The following is a 12,779-nucleotide window of genomic DNA, read 5'->3' on the forward strand; positions in this document are numbered from 1 at the left end:
AGCCCTGAGGTCCCCAGGGAAGGCTGCCGGAGCCAGGAGGAGGCAGCCGGGGTCTGGAAGTGCCAGGCCTCAGAGGAAGTCCGCCAGGAAGGAAGAAGCCTGACTGCAAGAGGCCTGGCGCCACTCCTCCTCACAGATGAAGAAGCCCCAGTTCCTGATCCCAGTTCCTGTGTGGGGTCGCCTCCTGCCTTTCCTGGGGTTTGTTTTCTGTGTTCTTTTCCTGGGGAAATAGCCCCATCTCCTGGTCTTCTGTAGGCACCAGCACAGAAGCCCACTGGCTGCCTCTTTTTTTTTTTTTTTTTTTTTTCCCCCTTTAATTTTGTTTAAATCTTTCTCTGTTTTTGAGAGGGACAGAGAGCCACAGAGCGCAAGCAGGGGAGGGACACAGAGAGAGGGAGGCACAGAATCCCAAGCAGGCTCCTGGCTCCGAGCTGTCAGCACAGAGCCCGAGGCGGGGCTCGAACTCACGAACCGTGAGATCATGCCCTGAGCCCAAGTCGGAGGCTTCACCCACTGAGCCACCCGGGTGCCCCTCCCTTTTCATTTTGAACACCGGCAAGCAAACAGACGAAATCGAGAGGACAGTCTAAGGCAGCGCAGGTGCCCACCCCCCGGGGCTAGCGGCGGCCTCCAGCTTGCCTTGTTTGCTTGTTTCTCTCTTTCTCGGTTTCTCCCTCCCTTGGTCCTTCTATCCTTCGCTCCCTGCTTTTCTCGCTCTCTCGCTCTCTCTTTCTCTCTCTCCTCTTCCCTTTCCTTTGTTTTTGCTGAAACAGTTTACAGGAAGCGTGCGTACCATTTTCTCCCTACGTGCTTCAAGAAGGAAGGACATTTCCTCCCATGACCCAGTGCCGTTATCCATCCAACCCATGCCCGGCGCGGGCTCCTGCTGTCGTCTGAGAGCCGCTGCACAGTCACCCTCCAGGCCCCCACTGCCTTTGACTCCTCTTTCCTTCATGCCAGCATCTCATCGAGGACTTCGTTACACTTGACCATTGGCCGTCTGGTTATCTTTTCATCTGAAGCAGCCTCTCTCCCCGGCCTCGTCTTTTCCCCCCGGCGCTGAGACACGCAGGAGACCGGGAACAGCCCACCTTCTAGATTGGGCCGGTTGCTCCCTTGTAGCTAGTGTCTTTAAGTGGTCCCTCTGTCCCCAGTATCCTTTATAAACCGGGTGCGGGGGCACAAGGCTGCACTAGAATTGGGTCAAGCTTTGGCAAGAGCCTTGTGTCCTCCCTGGGGTGGCATCGTCACAGCAGGCGTGTCCGACCTCTGTCCAGCAGCCGTTCGCTCAGCTTTCTGTCTCGGGACCAGCGGTAAGCAGGGGAAGACATCTTGACATCGTGCGGCTATGCACGCCTCCTGGGTCTGTCACCCGGCGGTTTTCGCGTCCACTCCGCCTTAAGGGATTCTTTCTATCTGATTAACGTCAACGGCTTCGTCGGACACATGAGTTTATTTCTTCGGGGCTAGTGTTGGTGGACAGCTCGTCACTGGCGATAAGGGACCTTGCGGCAATGTAAATGCTCCGGGACCCCGTCCCCCCATCCTCTCTCCTGTAGCATGAGTAAGCTGGAGTCACCCACGCAGCAAAAGCATCCTGGGCCCGCTCCCCACCAGCCACTGCCTGGCTCTTCCGCTTCCCCACCGGGGAATGGCACATTCTGGCCTCCAGCTGGGTGCGGAGCACATCCTTGGAGCAAACTTTCTTTGGCCCCGCTGTTTCCTGGCACTGAGAACCGATGCGGAGGAATCAGACGCTGCCCACTCTGTCCCTGACAGACTCTTCCTGCCCTTGGTGCGAGCCCCCGCTGCCTCCTGTCCCCAAGGCGCACACGTGGTCTCTCCCCTTTCGCACCCCCACCCCGGCCCCAGTCTCAGCCCCGGGACCGCCCGGCTTGGGCCCACCCAAGGGCCAGATATGAGCCATGCCCTTAGCCTGCTACTCTCTTTGCTCCCCCGCAGCCTTCGGCTCTCGGCCTGAGCGTGACTCCTTCCGAGAGCACCCCTCCCCTAGCTATTGTGGCTCCCTCCATAGTGCGTTTCGCTAGCCTGGTCTTCCTCTGTTCCTTGACAGTGAGGTTGTTTACAGGTGGAGTGGCGTGTGTGTGTTGGGAGCTTTTCTGTAAGGACCCTGACCTGAGAGGAAAAGGGGTCAGCCGTGGAGCTTCCGGGGATGGCTGGAAAGTCGGGGTGCAGGGGCCCTGCCCCCATGGGAAGAAAGGAATGAGAAAGAGGAAGCCAAGGCTCGCCGGAGGTGGGCAGGACTCCCTGTCTGGCGGCCCACCGCCCAGGTGAGGGGAGAGGGCGGCAGCTCGGTCTGGGAAAGGGTTATGGGTTGGATCGTGTCCCCCAAGAAAGATGTGTTCGAGTCTTGCCCGCCAGCAGCTGTGACTGGGACCTAACCTGGATGAGGTGGTGCTGGACGAGGGCGGGCCTCATCTCGCACTTGGCTTTTGCCGATCCCCTTAGCTTGTTTGTACCCCCGCGATGGCAGCCATTCTCTTGAAGGCCGGACCCAAGGTGAGCGGGGCTCCCTCACCGTCTCCGTCCGCCCCCTCATCATGCCCCAGCCTCACAGCTCTGGCAACCCCGAGTCTCCCCTTAGCTGCTGAGTTCTCTGAGTCCCCACCCCCACCCCCACCCCATGTTTGGTTGCCGCCCGCCCATCCTGCGACCCATGGGGCTGAATTCCCCTGCAGCCCCGGGAATGTCTCATTTTAGGTGCCGGCATCGTTTGCAGACGTGCCCGTGTACTTCATCAAGACGGGACGGAAGCTTCTGGACCTCAGTCAAAGGATCCTCTACAAGAGAGTGTTGCTGGAGAACTAGCGCCATTCGGTGTCACTGGGTAAGGACCTCACACCCACGTCCAGTCGCCACGGCTACTGGATCTCTGAACGGAATCGCTTGTTGGTTACTGTAAGCCCGAGAATACGTGCATTGACCCGAAGTGGTAACCCCAAGGGCCCCCATCGTAGTACTTTTGCATAGAAAGTCGTGGGTTGACTAGACCTCTTCTACCCAAAAGGTGGACGCACGTTATCCTTGAATGTGTGTGTGCGCTCTCTGAGACTTCATTTATTTTTATCAAGGCTGACCTGTACAGAGTTTAGCAGTTTCTGTTCCTTGAGCCGAGCCAGGCGAAGAGGCCCAGGAGAAGAAAAGCGTTTGGTTTTGCAGCCTGAATCAATCCAGAAAGGAGCTGGGGTGCCCCCCCCCCACTGCGACTCACTGAGACCCACTGCCTGCGGGGCTGCAGGGGGCCCGTTTCCTCCATTTCTTCTCTCCAGATTTAACCTCTACAATCTAACCACACACAGGGAGACTACTTTCTTCCCCTTGGTTCTTTCTGACCCTCACTGGGCAGATGCAGGGTTCACGGCGCAGCTCCGGAATCGTCAGTCGATGCCACATGTCCCAGCAGCCTCCTGACCTCCCTGCAGGCCAAGGAAGAACACCGTTATCCTGCTGGCCCCAATCACCACCTCCTTGGGGCTCCCCGTGCCCGCCTGGCCCCCATGCATCCAAAGTCCATGCATCCAGAGTCCATGGCGGTGCCCATGATGCTGCTCAACCTCGTGGACCAGCTGGGGGAGGCGGACGAGGAGCTGGCGGGCAACTACGCGGAGCTGGGGGACTGGTGCGCCCAGAGGATCCTGCAGCACGTCCAGGTTGGGGACGGGAGGCGGACGCTGGCCGCCAGGACGGGTCTCGGGGGGCTGGGGAGTGGGGGACCCCCGCTCCCCACCCCCTGCAGCACCTCCTTGGCTCACGCCCCACCACCGCCACCCCAGCTGGGCGCCGATGGTCCCCTTTACGGATGGGGAGACACGGAGGCCGGGGAAGCGCAGGACCCTACACCCTGGGGAAGGAGGGGGGCCCAGGGGAGCTCCGGAGGGAGGGGCCAAGGGCAGGAAGGGAGGGTGCCGGAGCCCCTGGTGTGTTAGAGGGAGCAGGAGACCCGGCCAGATCCAAGTCTTCCCAGGCCTCTGTGTGTTCCAGGACAGCCACTTTGGTGGTGGTAGCAGGATATCCTGCTTGGAGATGGTCGGACTTGGCAGGTGCCTGGAGGATGAACTTCAGGAAGGTGTGGGAGATGCATTTGGCCAACTGTCACTATCAGGGAGTGAACTTCTAAAATTCAAGAAGAATTTGGAACTCTGTCTCCGAATGCTACTGTTGTTATAATTTTGTCGTCCACTTTCACCCTCCGACTGTCAGGGTCGGCCTTCCGCGACAGGGGCCATGGTCTCAGCTGCCGGCACCTGTTTCTCGGGTTCCCGCGCCATGTGCTGTCAGGCTTTACGCCGGCAGCTGCATGATGCCTAACGCTTTTCAAGCAGCCCACCGGACTTGGGAAGAAAAGTTTCAGTAGCATGTTTTCCAGAAGGAACTTTGTGCCTAGGATAAACAGTTTGGTCAAATCTCAGAAAATCTTTGTGTTTAGTGACTATAGCAGTCCTTGTGACAGCAACTAGTTCCCTAAAGCACGTTATAAAGTCTGGTGTGAAGCGTGTTTAGTCGAGATCAAAAGTGTTTTAAGAGCCTTGTTTTTCCCTGAAACTTGGTTCCTTTCTTCATGTGTTACATTCTTTATTATTTCAAGATCAGAGATGATTTATCAAAGAAACAGTTGTATACAAGTTGGGAGATAGTTCCTCCTGGAAGTTCTGCTTTATTTCATCCTGGCAAAAATGAGAATTCTCCATAGGACTTTTTCCGAAAACACTCGCGGCCTACGTGGAATCAAACAGCTGAATGAGGCATCCCATTCTGAAAGTCGTTCCACTCAGTGCTACGATGGGGTCCTCAGGGAAGTGGAGGGTCCCGGAGCAGCTGAGTGAAACTGAGGGCGGGAGCGAGGGGGCCAGAAACCGAGGGCACGTTAAAAAGCAGGAAACCCAAACCACTATGCGAGTCTACCAAACCAGCGAGTGAGGAATTATTCTGTGTCATATTATTATTAACAACACATAAACACTCTCTATTTTATATGCTTTTAAGTTTATTGTGAAATACGCAAGCAAAACGTGAATATAATTCTCATTTTAAAACATTAAACAAATAGGAATAAAACAAAAGCTCCTTTTAGCCATTCTCTAGGCCCCTCTCAATTCCCCCTTTCCCGGAAGATCCTTCCCGACATTTCCTGCATGTTTACATGCATATATGTACGGACACACTGGAGAGTTTCTCATACTATATGCTTATTCTGCAACTCGCTCTCTCTCCCAATTCCCCCTTTCCCAGAAGATCCACAAGGAAGCGTGCCTGGGAGAGAGTTTTTAATTATAGCTCTGTACTCCACAGCATGGATAGAGCAGACTTTGTTCCCAGCTTCCCCTCCTCGATGCACATTTAGGGGTCCTGCGGGGTTTCGCTGATGGGCACAATGCCGCATGGACACTCTTGCCCCATCACACACACACACACACACACACACACACACACACACGAACACTGCTGTAAGATTGAGTCAGGGAGGGCAGCGCTAGATGGCTCCAACCAAGAGACCACCAATGATGCAGCTAGTGGCTTAGAGAAGACTGAACATTGTTACTCGCTCTCATAAGGGTCAGCCGAGCACTCCAGGTTGAAGGGACATCTCTGTTCCACGCCGTCACTCAGGAAGCCCGGTGCTTCTCAGGCCATTTGTGGTGAAAGACCAGTTTATGTCCACCCACCCCCCCAATCCATTTTGCCCAAGGCTTTTGTAAAATGCAATAAAGATATCATGGTGATGTTGAGTTGCTATAAAAGCTTCACAACACTTCCTCCTGATGGACTCGCCTCATCCTGGACCCTAAGGGCACCTTGTGGCTGAGCAGTGGTCCAGGAACCACGCCCAGGAGCTCAGCTCGAGGGCATTGCCTTCACTGCTGGGTCAGCTCCTGCACAGGTGTATCTGTGCTCTGGATCCTGGGAAGCGCAGGGAGGACAACGGTGCGCATCCAGGGTGAGCACTTGTCCCCTGAGCAGGTGACGGAGAAGTTGGACACATCACCCCTCACTCTTGCATTCCGTTGGTGAATTCTTACCCCCATGGCCACCATACCTGCCCCCAAGGGAGCCTGGGAAACAGTCTAGCTGAGCCACCCAGCACCCGGGAAGAACAGCCTTGCACAGAGACAATGAACAGTCTCCCCCACAGATACCCAGAAGTGGGTTCAAATGGTACAGGCATTTGAAAAATACATACTGTCAAACTTCTCTCCAAAAGGGTGTGTACCAAGCATGTACGAGAGTTCCCATCCCCCCCCCCACACACACACACAGTAGCCAATAGTGATTGCCAGAAATTATATCTCCTTGTCATCATTGGCATTTTTCATGATTACTAGTGTAGTCGGGGTGGCCATCTTTTCAAATATTTATCGTTCATCCATACACTTCCGCAAACTGCTTGTTCTTATTCTTTGTCAGTTTTCATATTGACTTGTAGGGATTTTTATATGCTTGACATGAACCCTTCATTTGTTATACATGTTGCATATGCTTTCCTCCACACTGTCACTTATTTTTAACTTAATTTATAGTGCTTTTATTGCGATGCAAACGTTGTAGTTTTCCTCTTCATGCTGTCAAATGTCTCGCGTTTTTCTTCTATGGTGTCTGCTCGCTTCAGCATCTTCTTTATCCGAAGACTAGAAAGATATATTTCTCTAGTTTTTTTTAAATAATTTTTTATAGTTTTATTGTCACAGTTCTTCTCATGTTTAGATTTTTTAATCCCTTAGGAATCTCTTTTCATCTATGGGATCTGTTTAGAATCTACTGTTTTGCCCAACGCCATCCTTTCCCCCTGTTAACTAAAATGCCAAATTAATTATGTAGAATATAAGCGCCACACTTCTATGAGAACAAAGGCTTTGTTTTATCTACCCCTGAAACAGTATCCGCCACATCCTAGACAATCACTGTTCGTCAAATGAATTAAGGGATGGATGGATGGATGGATGGGTGGATGGACACTAAAGTGCCAAATTTTCTTCAGTGTATTTCTAGAATTTCTGTCATTCCATCAATTAGTATGCTGATTCTTGCATCAATGCTATTTCAATTACTCTAACATTGTAATATGTTTTGATACCTTTCTTTCAAATTTTAGGGCCTAGCTTGTGCATTTCTCTTCAGAGTGGATTTACAAACCAGCTTATCAGTTTCCATTAAAATCTTCTTGGGATTTTTATTGGGGTGCATTGGAGTTATAGCTTAATTTCAGAGGAACTGACATCTCTCAAAGTTGAGTCTTTCTTTCCAAGAACATGATATATCTCGTCTTTTATTGAGGCTTGCTTTTATGTCCTATAGTGAGTTTTTGTATTGTTCTTCACATCTGTCTTAGACATTTTAATACATTTTAGTCCAAAGCATTCAATAGTTTGTGTTGCTCATGGGATCAGGAGGTTTTTTGTGTTTTGTTTTGTTTTGTTTTTGTTTTTGTTTTGTTTTTTGTTTTTTATTTTTGTTTTTTTGTTTTTGTTTTTGTTTTTGTTTTTGTATAACATATTTGTCAGTTGCTAATTGCTGGGAAGGTAGAGCTTGTGAAAAGCTCGCGTATGATTCCCAGGTCCTTCTTGAAGATTCTCTAGACAAATGAGCATAACATCTCTAAATAATTAGGTTTTTCTCCACCAATACATTCATCCTGTATTTCTTTCTCGTTTCACAGTAATCAGGACGACTCCTTTACGGAAGAGTAGCAAGGATACTATGAATTGGTGTTGAATTTTATCAAAAGTTTTTCCTACATCAATTGAGATAATACATTTATGTTTCCTCTTTAACCAGTAATAAGGTGAATTACGTTAACAACTCTGTCAGTATTAATTTAGCATTGCATTCCTGGGGAAAACCCTACTTGGGCATGATAAGGGATATGAGTTAGTGTCTTTTCATAAGAAAGATTGGTCTACACAGAACTTTTACTCTGCTAGCTCCGTCCAATTGGTAGTCAGAGTTATGATAGCCTCAAAGAATGTGTTGGATGCTTTCCATATTTTCCAGTGCAGACAAGGGTTTGGGCAATATGATTACCTGTCCTTTTAGGTTTTACTAGAATTTAACAAAACCACCTGGGCCTGATGACGTTTTTAAAGGATAGATCTTTGACTATCTTTAAATTTCTTCTGTGGATATTGGTTTATTCTGATCTTACACCTCTTGACCTATTATTATTATCATTTCTATTTTCCCTCAAGGTACCCATCTTATCTACATTTTCCAGTTCATTTATATAAAGCTGTATGCATATGTGTTCTTTTCCAATTGTTTAGAAAACTTGTATCTGCCTCTAAAGTTATAGCCCACCCTGTTTCTTACGATACTTATTCATTTCTTCACATTCTTTTCTCTTGACCAAAATTACCATAAGTTTGTGCGTTTTTAAACTTTGCTTGCTTAACTATTCTCTAGCTTTTTGCAGTGTATTTGTTTCATTAGTCATTATTTTCAGGGTCAGTGGCTTTCCTTTGGTCAAGAGCTTCTAACTTTAATGTGTTTTGGATTCAATTAATATGATTTCTGCTTCTGAACTTGTTGGGATTTTCTTTGTGACTAAATACATAATCACTCTTGGATAATGTGCCATATACCTCTGAGAAGCATCTGTATTATCTGATTCTAAGGGCGGTTCTATATACACCGTATATCTCTTACATGGAGCTCATGACTTCTGTTACTCAAATCTTCCATATTCTTACTTGTATTTCGTCTCCTTGGTCTGTTAATTCCTGATAGGAGTACAGTAAGTCTTTTCTGCCCTGATGACGTCCAGTTCTTTTTGAATTTCTTTCAGTTTTTTGCTTCCTATGTTATGGAGCCATGTTGGGCACAAACGTTTGTCCCTGTCATAACTTCTTTGGCCTTATGTCTTTTCTTTACAAGAATATTTATATTTGTCTATTTGGAAGAATTTTGCTCTGGATTCTATTTTACAGGATAGTATTGCTCTACCTGCTTTTTTCTGTCAGTATTTTTCTAGCATTTTTTAATCTATTTATTTTGACCCTTCTCATGATTTCTTTTTTAACAAGACTCTCAGTTTGTTGGGGGTAACAATGTGCCGAGTTTCCAAACGACATTTCCCAGCCTCCCTTCTAGATAGGGACGACCAATGAAATGAGAGCGGAAGTCGTTGGGTAAGGGTTCTGGAAAGTTTCTTACAGTGATCTGAATTAGTGGGAACTTCCCCCTTGTGGTCCTCTTTTGCCCCTTTTTCTTTCCCCAACCTGCATATACATATTCGATGGCTGGAGCTTCAGCAACTCTCTTGTTACAGTACGGAAAATACTAAAAGAATCATAAAGACTTCTTTTGAGGCTCTTGAGGAACTAACCAAAGCCAGTCTACTTTCAAACATCTCAATACATGAGAAAAATAAACTCTGTGTTCAAACAACCACTGTTGCGTGTCTGTTATTCCATCATCACTGTTCCCGTGTTTTAATGCCTGTGGAGGTAACCAGTGTTATTAGTTTCTTGTGTACCCTTCTAGAGATAGTCTTTTTATTTTTGTTATTCTAAGTGTACTTTTTACTTTACGTTATGAACATTTTCAGACATACACATAAACAGCACATAGTATAACTTGGTACCTCCATGTACCCATCACCCAGCTTCAACCACTATCCATCAATATTCTATGCATCAACCCGCTTCAACAACTATCCATCAATATTCTATGCACACACACACACACACACACACACACAGACACACACACATTCTTGTTTTATACAAATGCCAGCACATTATTCACATTCTCCATTGCCTTCTTTTTTATGTTTTTTTTTTTTCTTTGTGAGAGAGAAACAGACAGGACGTGAGCAGGGGGAGGGGCAGAGAGAGAGGGAGACACAGAATCCGAAGCAGGCTCCAGTCTCCGAGCTGTCAGCACAGAGCCCGACGCAGGGCTCGAACCCACGAACTGTGAGATTATGACCTGAGCTGAAGTCAGGCGTTTGACTGACTGAGCCACCCAGGTGCCCCACCGTTGCCTTCCTTTTTAAAATTAACATGTATGATGGAGATGGTTCCATATCAGTACATAGTTTCTTCATTCTCTTTAGTGTCTATCAACATTTCTTTATCATTTCCCATGTATCCGATTATATCTGTAGAACAAATTCCCAGATGTGGAGTTGCTGGGGCCAAAGGTGTATGTATTTGTCATTTTGATGGATGTCGCCAAAGTACCTGCATAGAAGTTGTGCCACAGCTCCAACCCCAATTAGCAGTGCAAGAGAATGCCTGCTCTCTTTGCCCACACCTTTGTCAATCATGTATACGTGCAAACGGCTCTACTTTTGCCAACCTGATAAATGAAAAAGGGATATCTCATTGTGGTCTTAATTTTGATTTCTCTTATTTAGAAGTCATTTGTATTTCTTTCCTGTGAGCTGCATTCACAGCTTTTGCCCATTTTTCTCTCGAGTTGTTGGCATTTTTCTTACTATTTTGTAGGAGCTATTTATATCATAGAGAACTTAGCCCCCTTGTCTCTGATATGAGTTGCAAATAACTTTCCTGATTTATCGTTTTCTTTGGCCTTTGTAACAGCAATCTTTGTATTAAAGAAGCTTTTTTGTTTTTGTGCATTGAATGAACCGAGCTTTGCTCCTTTGGTCTTCTGAGGTCTGAATGGTACTTTATATTTTTTAATGTTTATTTATTCTGGGGAGGGGGCAGGGGGGAGGGGCAGAGACAGGGAGACACAGAATCCGAAGCAGGCTCCAGGCTCTGAGCTGTCAGCACAGAGCCCGACGCAGGGCTCGCACCCACGAACCGTGAGATCATGACCTGAGCCCAAGTCGGCGCTTAACCGACTGAGGCACCCAGGTGCCCCTAAATTGTACTTTAAAAAGTCTTTCCTCCTCCCACATCATATTTTAAATCTCACATGGTTTCTCCTAGTATTTTTATCGTTTCACTTTTTTAATCTTTAAGTCTGATTTATCTGAAATTTAGTGTGCTGTATATCGCGAATAGGGATCCAACTGTATACTTCGCCAGGTGACCACCCACCTGTCCCAACGCCATTTACTGAGAATCCATCTCCCCCCCCCCCCAGGGAACTGAAATAACATTTTACCATATACTAAATTCCTGTCTGTATTTATGCGTATTTTAGAGTATCTATTTTTTTCTATTTTTCTGTCATTTGATTCCTACACCGGTACCACACTGTTTTCTAATTACTGTCCCTTTATTATGTTTTAATATCTGATTGGACCAGTGCTTCTCTCATAGTCTTCCTTTAAGAACATCTCTGGCTATCTTCACGCCTTTAGTTTTCTATATTAATGTTAGAAGCATCTTGAAAAGTTCCAAACAACTCTGTTGTCATAAAATGTTTTAGATCATATCTCATTTATAGCTTGATGTTGGGAGATTTTCCACCTTTATAAAGCTACAATTCTCTAAGAACAGAGTAGACTTTTGCATTAATTTAGGCCTTTTTATGTCTCTGAGGAACATTTTAATGTTTCTGTACGTAGATCCTGCATAGTTCTTAAATTTGTTTCTACATACTTTATTTTCCTTTTTGTTAAGCAGGGACTTTTCTTTTATTATGCCTTCTAACTTGTCCTTTGTCTCAATGATTTTGTCCTGGCCCACTTACTGTATTCCTCTCACAAGTCCTTGTAACATTTTTTAAGAGCAGATTCTCTTGGATTTTCCGGATATAGAAGACATATCATCTGCAAATAGCCATCATTTTAATTCTGCTTTTTCATGTTTTAACCTGTCAGATTGTGAGGTACAGCACAGACGCAGAGACAGGTGTAAATCCTATATGGTTTGCATGCATTTCCTGTACTTTACATAAAAGAACACACTCTTGTAACCATCCCCAGATCAAGAACTAGAGCCCCACTCTCCAGCCCCAGCGTGTCTCCCCACAATCGACTCCCTAACTTCTATGGTAACCCTTTCCTTCTTTTCATCAGAGTTTTGCCACGTAAACATCCATCCATCCATAAATAATATGGTTTACTTTTTGCCTGTTTTTAAACTTTACATAAATGCAATTCTAATACACGTATCCTTCTGTGTCTTGTTCCTTTCACTCAGTGGTATGTCCTTAAAATTTAAACATGCTGTAGTGTATAGGGAGTTTATTCCTTTGTATTCTAATAGAGTATTCCATGGCATAACTTTACCATAGTGTTATTTATCTATTCTATCCCTGATGGATATCTGGGCTGTTTTCGGCACACAAATTCTGTGGCAAGCCATTGTATTAGTTTCCTGTGGCTGCCATAACAAAGCACCACAAACATGGTGGTTTACAAGAACAGAAATTCATTGTCTCGGTTCTGGAGGCCACAAGTCCAAGATCAAAGTGTCAGGAGGGCTGTGCTCCCCCTGAAAGATCTAGGGGAAAATCCCTCCTTGCCTCTTCCAGTTTCTGGTGGCCGTGGGAGTCAGTCCTGGGTGGTGAAGTCACATCACTTCCATCTCTGCCTGTCCGATCACATAGCCTTCTCCTCTTCTGTCTATCTCTAATTTCCCTTTGCCTTTCTCTTGTGAGGTATCCACTTGTCACTGGATTTAGGGCTTACCCACATATCCTAAGATAATCTCGTCTCAAGATCCTTAAATTAATCGCAACTGCAAAGACCCTTTTTCCAAATAAGATCACATTAACAGGGTCTGGGGGTTAGAATGCGCACATATCTTTTGGGAGGCCACTGTTGAACCCGTCGCAACCATTTACACTTGCTTCTTGGTGCCAGGGTACACAAGTTTCTCCAGAATTTGTACACTTGGTATTGA

The 12,779-nt window shown here is 46.8% G+C and overlaps 1 long non-coding RNA gene across 3 annotated transcripts; it reads left to right on the forward strand.

Moving 5' to 3' along the window:
* The first annotated feature begins 453 nt into the window (after positions 1-453).
* LOC123595709 lies at positions 454-5,754 on the forward strand. 3 transcript variants are annotated; one of them, XR_006711323.1, is made up of 4 exons: positions 454-1,795; positions 2,090-2,520; positions 2,722-3,671; positions 4,003-5,754. It is a non-coding gene; the product is annotated as an uncharacterized LOC123595709 (long non-coding RNA). The 3 variants fall into 3 exon arrangements; XR_006711324.1 differs by having other exon boundaries at positions 2,090-3,671; positions 3,986-5,754; XR_006711322.1 differs by having other exon boundaries at positions 2,090-3,671.
* Positions 5,755-12,779: the final 7,025 nt, after the last annotated feature.

This window comes from Leopardus geoffroyi, assembly GCF_018350155.1.
Source record: "Leopardus geoffroyi isolate Oge1 chromosome X unlocalized genomic scaffold, O.geoffroyi_Oge1_pat1.0 chrX_random_Un_scaffold_50, whole genome shotgun sequence".
NCBI lineage: Eukaryota > Metazoa > Chordata > Mammalia > Carnivora > Felidae > Leopardus > Leopardus geoffroyi.